Here is an 11,914-nt window from a genome sequence, read left to right as displayed (position 1 = left end):
ATGAAAAGCAAAAATTCAAACCTCAAGAAGAAATTCTTTTGCTCTTGTACCCAGAAATTATAAATAATAGTCTACAAAAGAGGCTACCTTTAAGAAAAAGTCTGAAACATACCCAAGAATTACAACCAGGCACACACCAGTATTCTGTTTTCTTCATAATCTCTACTTTTCCCCCCAGATGTTGTCTCCTGCTGTGCAATCTTCACATCCAAAGAGGCACTAAGAAGCTGAACATCTGGGACGCTCCATTATAGGAGTTAGTGCTCAGAGAAAAAGAGGGCTGAAATAACTAATGTTCCTTTTCTGTCAGTCCATAAAACCATACTTACTTTTCAGATGTTCGCCAGTAGGTCAGGGTCTTATAAAATTTAACATACTTAAATGTCTCTTGGCCCATATCTTTCATGCTTATCAGTGGGTTAATTTGAACTAAGGGTAATGCTTGATGTGTATAGTCAGTACATTTGTATGTGTGGATATGTATGTGTGCTTCTGTGTATGTGTGCTACCATGGCTTCAAAACTATGATTACTGTAGATATAGTTGTTATGGTAAGAAAATGTATAGCCTGTACTCAGTACTTGAGTAGCCTGCACTCAGCAATAAAGAAATAAGACATTGGTTGAGGTTGATATTGCCCATCACAAACAGAGTGGGAAAGTTGGTTCTCATAGGCCCCTAACAGCAGAGTGCCAATGGAACCATTAGGCACCATGCCTACCTTCTCTTTTCATGATACCACATGCATTTTCCCCAAACCCTCTCTTCCTTTCACAATTATGTAAAGAGGTGTGGAATTGGCATCATCAAACAAAAGAGAATGACCTAGGTACGGATGATCTCCTTGATAGTGGGCCTGTGGTCTTTCTACATCAAAGACATTGGGGACAAGGAGGTCTAAACATGTTTTCTGTCTTATTCTCCAAAATTCCTGCTTTTACCCAATTCTGTTTTGTTTTAAAACCAAATGATTGTGGTTTCATATTAGCTGGACATTGATCAGAATAAAGAAAGAGAAGGAGCCCTATCCAATTTCAATGGTATAATTTGGGATTTCTCTTAATTTTAGGCCTATTGGTAGCAACTTGGAGCTTTGCTTCTATTTGGGGAAAATGCCCTGTTGGGATAAATTTATGAGGTTTCCTCTGACTGCATAGACCTTGCTCCATGATGCTATCGAAGCTCTCAGTGAAGTTTGAATTTCAGTTATTTGCTCTTTATGTATTTTATAAGCTCTTTGGAGAATGTGGAGTCATAACTGCTCAGTATTATTATTAAGGTTATTATATGCATATGCACTGCCACTTAGTTTTGAAAAGTAAATATTTGTGCTAATTATATCAGTGTCATCCACTGTGCTAATTATATCAATATCAACATGTTGATATTGATATAATTAATTAGCACAAAGATTTACTCTTCAAAATACATGGCAGTGCCTCTGATTCATTTGCTGTGAGGGGAGCATGAGTGAAGTACAATTCCATAACACTATATTTAGGCTCTGATATGCAATCAGCTTTAATAATTACCTAATACTGTAGGTGGCCTTAGACAAGTGAAATGGTTTTTTCAGGGTTGCCTGGGAATTGGATGCAAAGATGAAAATATCCGAGTAGCTTTCTCCCAACATTCTACTTGGTCATTAACCAACTATCCGAGTACAGAGCTGCTCCTAATTAACCCTGAAGACCTCGACAGAAAGGTAGGTGGAATGAATTAAAGTGTTGAAACATAGAAAGAAAATAATTGTCCTGACTTAATTGTTATTATTAAACAATATTGGGCTTGGTACATTTTAAATGGAAAAACCACCCAGCAATAAGAATCAGAAAGGGGAAAAGAAAGAGCATGAGTCATAAGCCACCAGAGCAGTGAGCAGATTTTAATTGGAGGCTATGCATTATGTAAAAAGTTCCTGGTAATCATATGAATGACAAAGACATTATAATAACAGTTAACAACTATTGTTTTTATTCTATGCCAGAAATACTTTGAAGCGTTTGCTATTATTTCATTCAGTGAACTCAACTCCATGAAGAACAATTACCCTTGTTTCATACAAGGGGAAACTGAGGCTCAAGAAGTGCAAATAATCTGGCCCTGTCACATAGCTGGTGAGGGAGTGTGTCTAGACTGGTGCTCAGTCCTTGCCCCACTAATCTCTGCTGTGTTCCTAATGGACACACAACTAATTACGCAGGAAGAGATGGCCCAGGAGCATTTGAAGGATAGCTCCTTACACTTATTTTACTGGGACAGGGAAGAGAGGTTGCCTTGAAGCATACGTTTCCCAAAAAGACTGTATCAGGGCTGTCTAGAAAGAAGCACAAGTCTCAACTACCTCTTGACCGGAAAGTTAGCAAAAATAAGGCTTAAGTACAACCAATTCTCTTTTCTGGATTCATAAGCCAATATACAGAATGCTAGGAGATATTTAAAATGCCAAACCTCCAAATTTTTATTAGCAAGGTCCTGATGTTGGGCCAATTTAGAAAAATAGATTTTTATAACCAGATCTTTGGGACACCCTCATCCTGATACACATGCGGAAAAAATTGAAACCCAAATTTGGTGAGAGAACAAGGCTGCAGATTCCAGAAAGAGCAAAGAAAAAAAAAAGCCAGAGCTTTGGACCCCACTTCTGTGTTCTCTCTGCCAGGCCACATGGCTTCTGTTGACCCTCCTCTGCAGGATTGGCCCAATGTTGTTGAAGTCTCCCCCAAATTTATGTGTAAATCTCAGAAATGCTCTTATGTTCTTCAGTCAAATAATGAGAAGAAAGAAATTAAGAATTGCATTTAAGTGCAAGCATCACTACTCATGCCATTTATTCATCGATTTGGCCACCATTTTCTAAATCTTTGAATGACTCATTCATTATCTTAGAAATCTCCTTGCGTGAAAAAAAAAATCAGTTGATATCATCCCATGTAAACAAGTTTCCGTCTTTGCTTGTGATATTACTTTTTGCTCTTTTAAATTTTTGAGTATCATCTATTGCCATTTCAGCTAACCTTGATGAGACACATCTCCAGAGATAGTAGAAACACGAGAGAGACAGAAGGCAGAAGACATGGAGAAGATACAGATCCAGGAGTACCATTCTACTTTTCCATGACTGCCCCTCCAACCTCTTGTTGGTTTCCCAGGCCAGTAGTTAAAGACTTGGTGCTTGATGCCTTTGCATGTGGGTAATGTCCCTTCTCTACAAATGTAATGATGTCTACTTCAGTATGACACAATTCCTTTCTTCTCCCGTGGCCCCTCCCACAGTGGCTTTAGTTTTCTCTTCTCAGAGCTTCACACCTGTCATCCCACATTTTACGCATCCTCTTCCACCTCTTCTCTTGCCTCAAGGCTTCTGTCTCCACCCTGTCCAGGTTCTGACATTCAAGAACAAACTTGTTGGCCCTGCGTGTTCCTCCCCATACATCCCTCCATCCCTTGCTTACTTTTCTTTATTTCATGACAGATTTTTTTCTACATTTAGAGGGCACTGCCTTCAACGAGGCACTTGTAAGTATTATAACACATTGAATTCATGTTTTTGTTTCTTTCCCCATGGAATTCACAGGGTTCATGGTCATCGTCAGAGTCAGCACTTAAGAGAGCTTTTCAGCTTCCAAGAACTCCTGAATTAATGGGCTTGAATATGAGACTCTTCTGGTCAGGTAGCTAAGTGCATTAATTAAGCTCCATGTGCTTTGTTTCAGGAGAGGGTCACAGACAGATTTATCACTTCCTTTGATTTACTTCAACCGGTTTTTGCCTTCTTCTTTCTTCAAAAGCTATAGTCCACAACAGACGTGTTTTGTTTTTTTCTTTTGCGGTGGGGGGTGGGGGCACGTGAAAGGAGTACATTTTCTGGTGGAAAATACTTTGTTTCGCGCCATGACTCCTATAATGTCTGTAATTAAGTCCTAAAGAGAAACCAAACCTTTGAGAGCTTCCAATGACCCAACATTTGCCTTCTCTCTACATCTTTCTTGCCACTGAGTTTCTCTGGAGCAAATTCAGCTCTTCCTTTGTGCTCTTTCTGTAGAAGTCCTCACTTACATCCTGTCTCCATCTATTTGTCCCTGTTCCAAGCCTCTTTCTCCTTCTTGCAGTGGGTCCTGGTCCTCTGCTTGGTCTCTTGGATTAGAAAAAAAAGTGTCCTTTAGAAAGAAACTCCAAAATGTCCTACAACAGCACAAAATGTGCCTCAGAGAAGTACAAGTAGGTCTCTGTCCCATCCACTGTCTCTCCTTCTCGCCATTGTGATCTGAACGCCGTTCCCTCCTTGGCCTGCTCCCTCCCTTTTCTTTTCTTTTTTTCCTGTATTGCCCTTCTTCCTTACATTCCTCCTTCCTCTCAATTTTCCTTTTTCTCTCTATTTCTTCCTTCCTGTCTTCCTTCCTCCTTTCCTTCTGAAAGTGAGTGTCTGACCTGTTCAGTAATTTGTGACTACAGACAGAAGTGGTCAGAGTGGGTTTTGAACACCAAACTGAGAGACTCAAAGGCCTTTTGTTTTTCAATTTTGAAAGAAGCTGATGTGGTCATTTCTACAAGACTTGGATGTTTGATAAACAATTGATTGTCTTATACATTCCCAGAGAAAATCATGCACCCTCCCTACATTCCATTTCCCTCATATGTAAAGCAGAGGGGTTAGTTTAAGCTCAGAAGATTTTCTAGTTTAATTGAAACCTGTAGGCATCAGAATTAGAATGTGAACCTCAGACTGTGTATCCTTAATAAGAGGATAATAATAACTGCTCCCTAAGTTTGGGATGATAATTAAATTAGACAATGTACATAAGGCCCAGCATGGGTTTCTTACACATAGTCAGAACATAATAAGAGGTAGTTACCATTTATATATTGTGAAACTATAATGGCCAAGCACTGTGCTAGGTACTCAAACCTCCAATTCTTCATTTAGATCAGCAGGGAGAGAAGAGGTCACCCACAGTGTCATTTACATTCTATGTAAATAATAATATCTTAACCCCCCAAAATATTCCTGAGATGCCTTTCAGCATAAGTAACTGAAGGCAAAGGGGATATTTTGGGGCTAGAATCTTCCCATGCCTTACAAATAATGCTTATAGGCAGTAACCAAAGGGACCCTGCTCATAATATCCTTTCCTGGAAAAACATCCAAGGTTGGACCATTTCCACAAATAGGACCAGGAAAATTCCCATGGTGCTGGAGCACTTGTTTCCCGGGGGTTAGTGGGTCAATGACTGCTCCCTTTTCCCAGTGGAAAAGTGCAAGTTATCCCACGGGCCACAGAGCTGAAGGAGCATTGATGTGGTGTGTGGGAAAGAGCACAGATTGGATGAGAAGACCTGGATTCTCCTCTCAGCTCTGCCACCAGCCTGGTGAGATTCTGGGAAAACTACTTCACCTGCCTGGCTAGATGGCTCATTCACCCTCTCATGCCCTAGAATTGCCTGAAGAATTCCAAACACAATACCAATTCCTGGGCCCCTCCCCAAAGTTTCTAATTCAATGACTCTGGACTGAAACCCAGCATCAGTATTTTTGGAAAGCCTGCCAGGTGATTCTAATATGCAGCCACAGTTGAAACCACTTGGTTAGACTATAATTCCATAACCCAGATGAATCTAAATCTACTGTTGTCTAAATACCTACAGCATTGAAAACGAAACCTGGGTTGTATAATGTACTAGGTTGTAATGGAATGTTCTTTTTCGTAAGGCCTGCCCAGTTTTCTTCTTTGGTAGAGAATTAGCATTGATTTGTGCATCTGATAAATCATTCTTATGTGCCTACTATGTTCAAGGTGCTCGGAAATACCACCCAGCTGCTTGATTCATGCAGACTCAATTGCTTAGAAGAGCAAAAGTTTCCCCTTATCCAATTCACTTAATCCTCTGGGAAATGGTCAGAAGCTCAGAGTACTTTTCCATCTGGAAAAATCACTGGGGAGAAGGCCTGTGCTGCTGTAGCTGACAAAGAATTTGGCTGGCCTCCCTCTCTTTGCTGATAGCTGCCCAGGGACTGGGTGAGAATCATCCTCTGCTTGTACCCTGAGCTTTATCCTTTCTGTCCCAGGTTGCCCTCACAGATCCAGAAGATGATGGAAACTATAATCAGAGAGCTAGAAAAGAGTGAAGTGAAGCTAGAGATAGGCCCTTAGCTTTTGCTGACTGAGAGAGAAGGCAGAACACTGAGGCACTCAAAAGATTTGTATCCACATAAGATGTAAAGATGCCTCTTTCAAAGATGTTTAATCTAAATCCAAATATCTATTTATAGCCTACCTCTTTCCAGAAAAGATTTGAGGCAAAGGATCAAAACGTGGCTAGACACCAAAGCGGGTTTTCCTCAGATAGAAAGCAGGTTTGTAAGCCACTCCTTACAACTCTTCTAGAAGAGTAGCCCTGCTGTCTCCATCTGTCAAATGTCTGTGTCCCATTGTAGATTCTCTGCTTATGTTGCTAATTTTTACCTTCAGGAACTCTCAAACAACCAGGCTTTCTTGAAAGTTATCGAATATTACCATAATAGAGCTACACATATTCTTGGGAGCAGGAACAAGAATGTGTCATCAAGTCAGAATACAGGCAAAGAACATGAAATCGAAGAAGAGGGAAATGCCCTCAGAAGACCACCTTGTCCTTGTACCCCCAGGATAAACAGGCCCTCCTCGGTAAATCAACTGTAATTGAGGGCAAGACATTTCAAACATTATTTTTACATGAAAGCAAACACAGATATATGTTAAGTAAAATGCATAAGTCCCATAAATTATTAAGACAAACTCCAATATTTCAAGTGCATTTCTTGCCTCAGTTCTGGGATCAGCACCATCAAGTGAGCACATAGATGACCTCTAAGGCCCCTTCTGGGATTGTTACCACAGTGCTGGGCACTTTTCTGTATTTGATTGCCCTCCATGATATCAGACTTCTAAAAGTGATCAGTCTTGTGCTGATTTTTTAAAATAATTTCTTTCATTTTAAGTTTATTTATTTATTTCCAGAGAGAGAGAGAGAGAGGGTGTGTGTGCATGCATGCGGTGGGGAGGAGCAGAGAGACAGGGAGAAAGAGAATCCCAGGCAGGCTCCTCACTAAGTGCAAAGCCTAATGAAGGCTTGATCTCACAACCGTGAAATCATGACCTGAGCTGAAATCAAGGGTCAGTTGCTCAAGGACTGAGGCACCCAGGTACCCCAGTCTGATGCTGATTTGAATAACAAAGTCTAGATTGACTTGGCTTGCTTGTGGTTGGCGATGTGTGAGAACTTCTGGTGTTATCAACCTCTGTGTGTGTGTTGATCTAATTTCACTAACTGAAATCATCTCTCCCGGAGAGCAAAATCCATGACTTTTGGGTCCCCAGTAGTAGAACTGAATATTTGTTTCATGAATGAATTCTTGGCCTTGCCTTCTTTCTAGGGGAAATGAAAAGAGGTCCCCACAAAGAGTGCCACTTTATCAATTCAATCAGTATCAGAGCATCACTTCAATTTCAGTCTGCCTAAACCACTTTTGCTTCAGAATGATGGTGAAAATGTACTTGAAGGCATTTATCTGGATAATGGATGAGAGAGATGGTAAAAACTTGAGACATTTCAGGAAAAGAGCACTTTCTGAAAGACTCAGTAATTTTTAGGAGAACATCACCTCAAATATTTTCCATGCTAAGTAATGTCAGATTTTATTGCACTTTTTTTCCTAACTTAAAAAAAAAGAAAGAAAAAAAGAAGTGCCATCACCCACAAGTGAATGAGTGATGTCTTCTCCCTGAGTTTTTTCAAAAAGTCCCAGGGAAGTTATTTTGAAAGAGACTCAAACTCATCAATAAAGGAAAGGCTCTGCTTCTGTTGTAAATCTGATCCAAATCTTGTTACTGTGTTTTCCCACTGACGTTGTTCTGTCTTATGGAAATCCCTCCTATAGCACTTCTTCCCTGTTTGCGGGGAACAGGAATAAAACTGTTCATCTGGCCTTTGGCACATTCTTCTTATGAGACTGAAGGAGGTAAGGGCTTGCTGAACGTGTCCCTTTAAAGTAGAGAAATGTTTCACTTGGCATTTCTGCTCTTTTAACTCGAGGTCATTGACATAGAGGGCTTGATTGGGAGCAGCAGCTGTAAAGGAGGGAAGAAGTGCATCCTGTGCTACTTTGGGCCCCTCCTCCCTCCACCTTAGATTTTGAGCTCACTGCATTCAGTGACATGTGATATGCTCAAATCTCTTTTCTTGGCCAGGTCAGTCCTGAGCGTATTGTGCCACCATGGGAGTCTAGAAGAAAAGATTCCCATGGTTTCCTGATACTCTGTCCTCTGGAGCTCTCAAGCTCCTGGTATCCTGACGGACTGTTCTCTGATTGCAGAAGATTCCTGTTTAGCCCCTTCTCTCTGCATGTGCGCAAAGATGTTCCTCATGCTTTATCCCCTGGGAACAAGCTTGACATTCAGAAAAGACATGAGCTACCTTCTTGCTAAGGACAGTCTTAGAAAGCTAACTGTCCCCCAAGAATCAGAAAAACCAAAAGAACCGCTCAGTAAACACCATTGCAAAGTAGGAAAGGGTACCAGCCTTGGTAGTGTTCAAATGCTCTGAGCTGGGTCAGCTGATGGGGCTCTCAGCCAATGCCAGATGATGGGGAGTTTTATGACAGTGACACCCGGCGACTGAAACGGATGAAATTTCTCAGTTTATTGCACCAGTGCTAAACTCCAGGCAGGAGAATCGCAGCTCCAGGTCTTTACTGCTGCCTCGAGAATGCCATTGACCGACAAGGAGGTGGTCTGCTGATCAGCGACTAGATAGCGTGGATGGACCCCCAGTCATTTCCATCTGGCATTGACGTGTCCTGCTGCAATGTTAGTAGGGTATGCCCTTGATTCCCGAATCCCCCATGTTTAAGACTAAGTAACAAGTTGGAGCATTGAATAATTCTAGGAGAGACTAGAGTGCTGGCTACATTTCCTGTCCTGACTCCCTTCCTGAGCAAAGGTTCAAAGCACAAACCTAGTGCCCTGTCTTTGACAAGCTCAAGGCTCCCGGAGGTTTGGAGCCCTATCAGGGACTAGAACTTAATTGGCCCTCCTTTTCATCCACTTTCTGACTCAAGTTAATCAGGGTTTCATTAACCTCAGCAAATGGGTTAATTAAATGTGGTTAATTAGATTTGGTTAAAATGTGTAAATTAAACTGATTTCATCAGTAGCTTTTCCTACCATACCAGATCTTGGCATTAGAAACCAATATCTATAAGTCTCCATCAGATTGGAAAATGGGGTTTCCACTGAGGCAGGCACGGGTCCTAAATGAGATGCGGTCAATTCTCTGGGTGCTCACTTGAGGAGCCATGGTCCAAGATAACCTAATGGTCTCTGGACCTGGACATGCTGTTCCCAGAGCAGCCTTTTGAAAGTGTGCCCTTCCATGTCTTTTATCATGCCATTTACGGTGTTGTTCATCTGGGGGAAGAATCTGTCCACACACAGGGCTGCTTCCAAATGGTACCTAAGCTAGCAGGTCACAACTACTCAGCAAGAGGCTTACTTACTGCCCCCCCCCCCCCACCAGACCCGCCCAACCTCAGAACAGACTGCTGCTGCACGAGCCAAGCGGAAGCTCATGTTTTAAGCAGTGCTAATTGGAAGTGAACATCTTATAAATAATCCATGCCCACAATCTTTGACGTGCATATACATTCAGCAAACCAAACCCAGCAGATCACATTCAGAGCGGTTCAGGAGGAAGGCCTGTGACATCCGTGGCCTGTCAGTGCCCATACAGACAAAGGGATGCACAGGGAGGCTGGGGTAGTGTTCTCTTCCCCTCCTTCAATTATACATCCTGTATTCACTGGGTTGTGTGTTCTAATAAAATATGTAGAATTTGGGTGTAGGTATCTTTTCTCTCTCTCTCTCAAAAGTGAACAGGATGAGAAAAAGAGAACTGGGTTTTGGGGGGCCAAGGCAGGTCTGAGTAATTGGAACCAATTAACTTAAGTGAAAATTTCTGAAGCTGTATTTCACGTGAGTGTTTGGCATTTTCAGGAGAAAGCTGTAATTATGTTGCTTGGAAAAATAATTGGTGGTTTGGAGCCACGCAGATGTACAGTGCCCCTGAAAAGAGATGCATTTTCTGAGAGTGATAGGAAATGTGGTGATTCTTAGGACCCATTCCCCAAATTCCTTTTATACTTATTTTGTCTCTTGCATCTGTTCCTTCAAAACCACAAGAGCTTAGCATAGTTCTGCAGTGCTGTTCGGGGAGTGAGGTGGGGGAGCTGGAGCTGAATTTTCCATATTCATGCCCTCAAATAGACCCTCAGAGGTCCCCTGTGGGAGGGAAAGGGAAACTCAAGCCCGGTACAATAACATACGCTTCTGGGGTCTCCACGCTCCTCAAATCTATTTTTAAAAGCGTGCTTTAGTAAATTATATATAACATATAGCCCATCATGAATGTATGTGTACAAAATGATGAAATGGAATCACTTCAGGTTGTGAATGTCATTCAGTTCCTTTCTTCATCCAAGTTAGCATCAAAGGTGAGCCACACAGCCTTGCCTCAAGACTGGGCCCCTGTGGTGTGCAGGTCACATCACTTGTCTCCCCATGGGATTTTTTTTTTAATTTTTTTTTCAGAGCCATGGCATGCATGGGCCCTTGGGGACCCTGGAGACCACCACGTTAGTAACAGATGCCTTGTCTGCATTCCGCGGCATCGAGAAGTCATGGGTACCTAGAAACCACCCTTGTCAACCCATTCACGAAACCATGGGTCTGATTTCTCAACTCCTACTCTCGAGGATGTGGAATGCATGGAACAGTTTGAAACTGAATTCCTCAAAGTCACACTAGGGTTTGTAGCAAAACAACAACAACAGCCAAAAAACAACACAAAAAGGTGTTTCGTGCCTGGCTCCCCAACACCCCATAGGAAGGAAAGCAGATGCTTCTCTCAGCCACTCCATTTATTTCATCTTCCGGAAGGTCTGGTGGTTTCCCCTGCGGAAACTCCTTTTGAACAGGGCTACCACCTCTATATGAGCCTTTGGTTATTTGAGGGCCACTACACTGGATGGAGTCACAGAGTTTCCTTCATTCAACTCTCCTTGGCCGGCCCACAGAGGCAACCTGTGTCCAGGGCCACATCCAAGCCATGGGAACAGAAACCAGGGAGTAAAGTGAGATTTCCATCTGTGGACATTTATCAGGAACTGACCGAGGAGGCTGTGAAACACTAACGTCTACAAGGACGAGTTGATGAATTCAGAAAGAGCCTTTAAAGCTCCTCCAAACCTGGAAATCCCCTAAGCAGTGTCCAGTCTGAAGTCAGCCTGAACTGAAATGTTGGAGAGGAAGTGGCATGTCTGTCCCTCTCTCGCACAGAGTGCTTCGCTGAGGATGAAGAAATGGGGCTGCAAGACAGAGAGGGCGCCTCCCGACTGATGACCCGACCGTCACGAAGGTTGTAGCATGACCGCGACAATTCCCGGCACAGTCTTCCTCGGCTGGAGTGGCCAGAAACCACACTGGTTGTGCTTAACTGGCCAGGAGGCATGGAAGGAAGTCGGGCGAACTAAGCAGGCAGTATTCCTGAGCTCAACAAGGCTGTCAGCATTTGCTTGCTGGCCACTAGACAGCAAAATACCATAAGGCAAGATCATGAAGTAAAAGAAAACGTATGCATTTTGAAACCAAATGAAATACTCTGGGCTAAGTTCCAGGGCATAGTCCTAAATTCTTCTTTTGAGGGGAAGAGAGGGCTAAATTTCATTAGCTAAAATCCTTTAAAGCATCATTTATATGCAGTTTTTGGAAACGAAGAATTTGCCTTTTAATGACAAATCTGCATTTCATCATAAAGATGGAACATGACGTCCTTGGCTTGGTTATTCTCTGGAGGAGTAGGCTCTTGTTTGCACAGTGTG

At 42.4% G+C, this 11,914-nt stretch overlaps 1 long non-coding RNA gene across 1 annotated transcript; it reads left to right on the top strand.

Moving 5' to 3' along the window:
• Positions 1–1,574: 1,574 nt before the first annotated feature.
• On the top strand, positions 1,575–3,234 carry LOC123381454. Its single transcript, XR_006588462.1, has 2 exons — positions 1,575–1,705; positions 3,013–3,234. It is a non-coding gene; the product is annotated as an uncharacterized LOC123381454 (long non-coding RNA).
• Positions 3,235–11,914: the final 8,680 nt, after the last annotated feature.

The sequence above is a fragment of the Felis catus genome, chromosome D3 (genome assembly GCF_018350175.1).
Source record: "Felis catus isolate Fca126 chromosome D3, F.catus_Fca126_mat1.0, whole genome shotgun sequence".
NCBI classification, from domain to species: domain Eukaryota; kingdom Metazoa; phylum Chordata; class Mammalia; order Carnivora; family Felidae; genus Felis; species Felis catus.
Note: the sequence above shows the minus strand (reverse complement) of the source record. Positions and strands in the feature narration are given on the sequence as shown.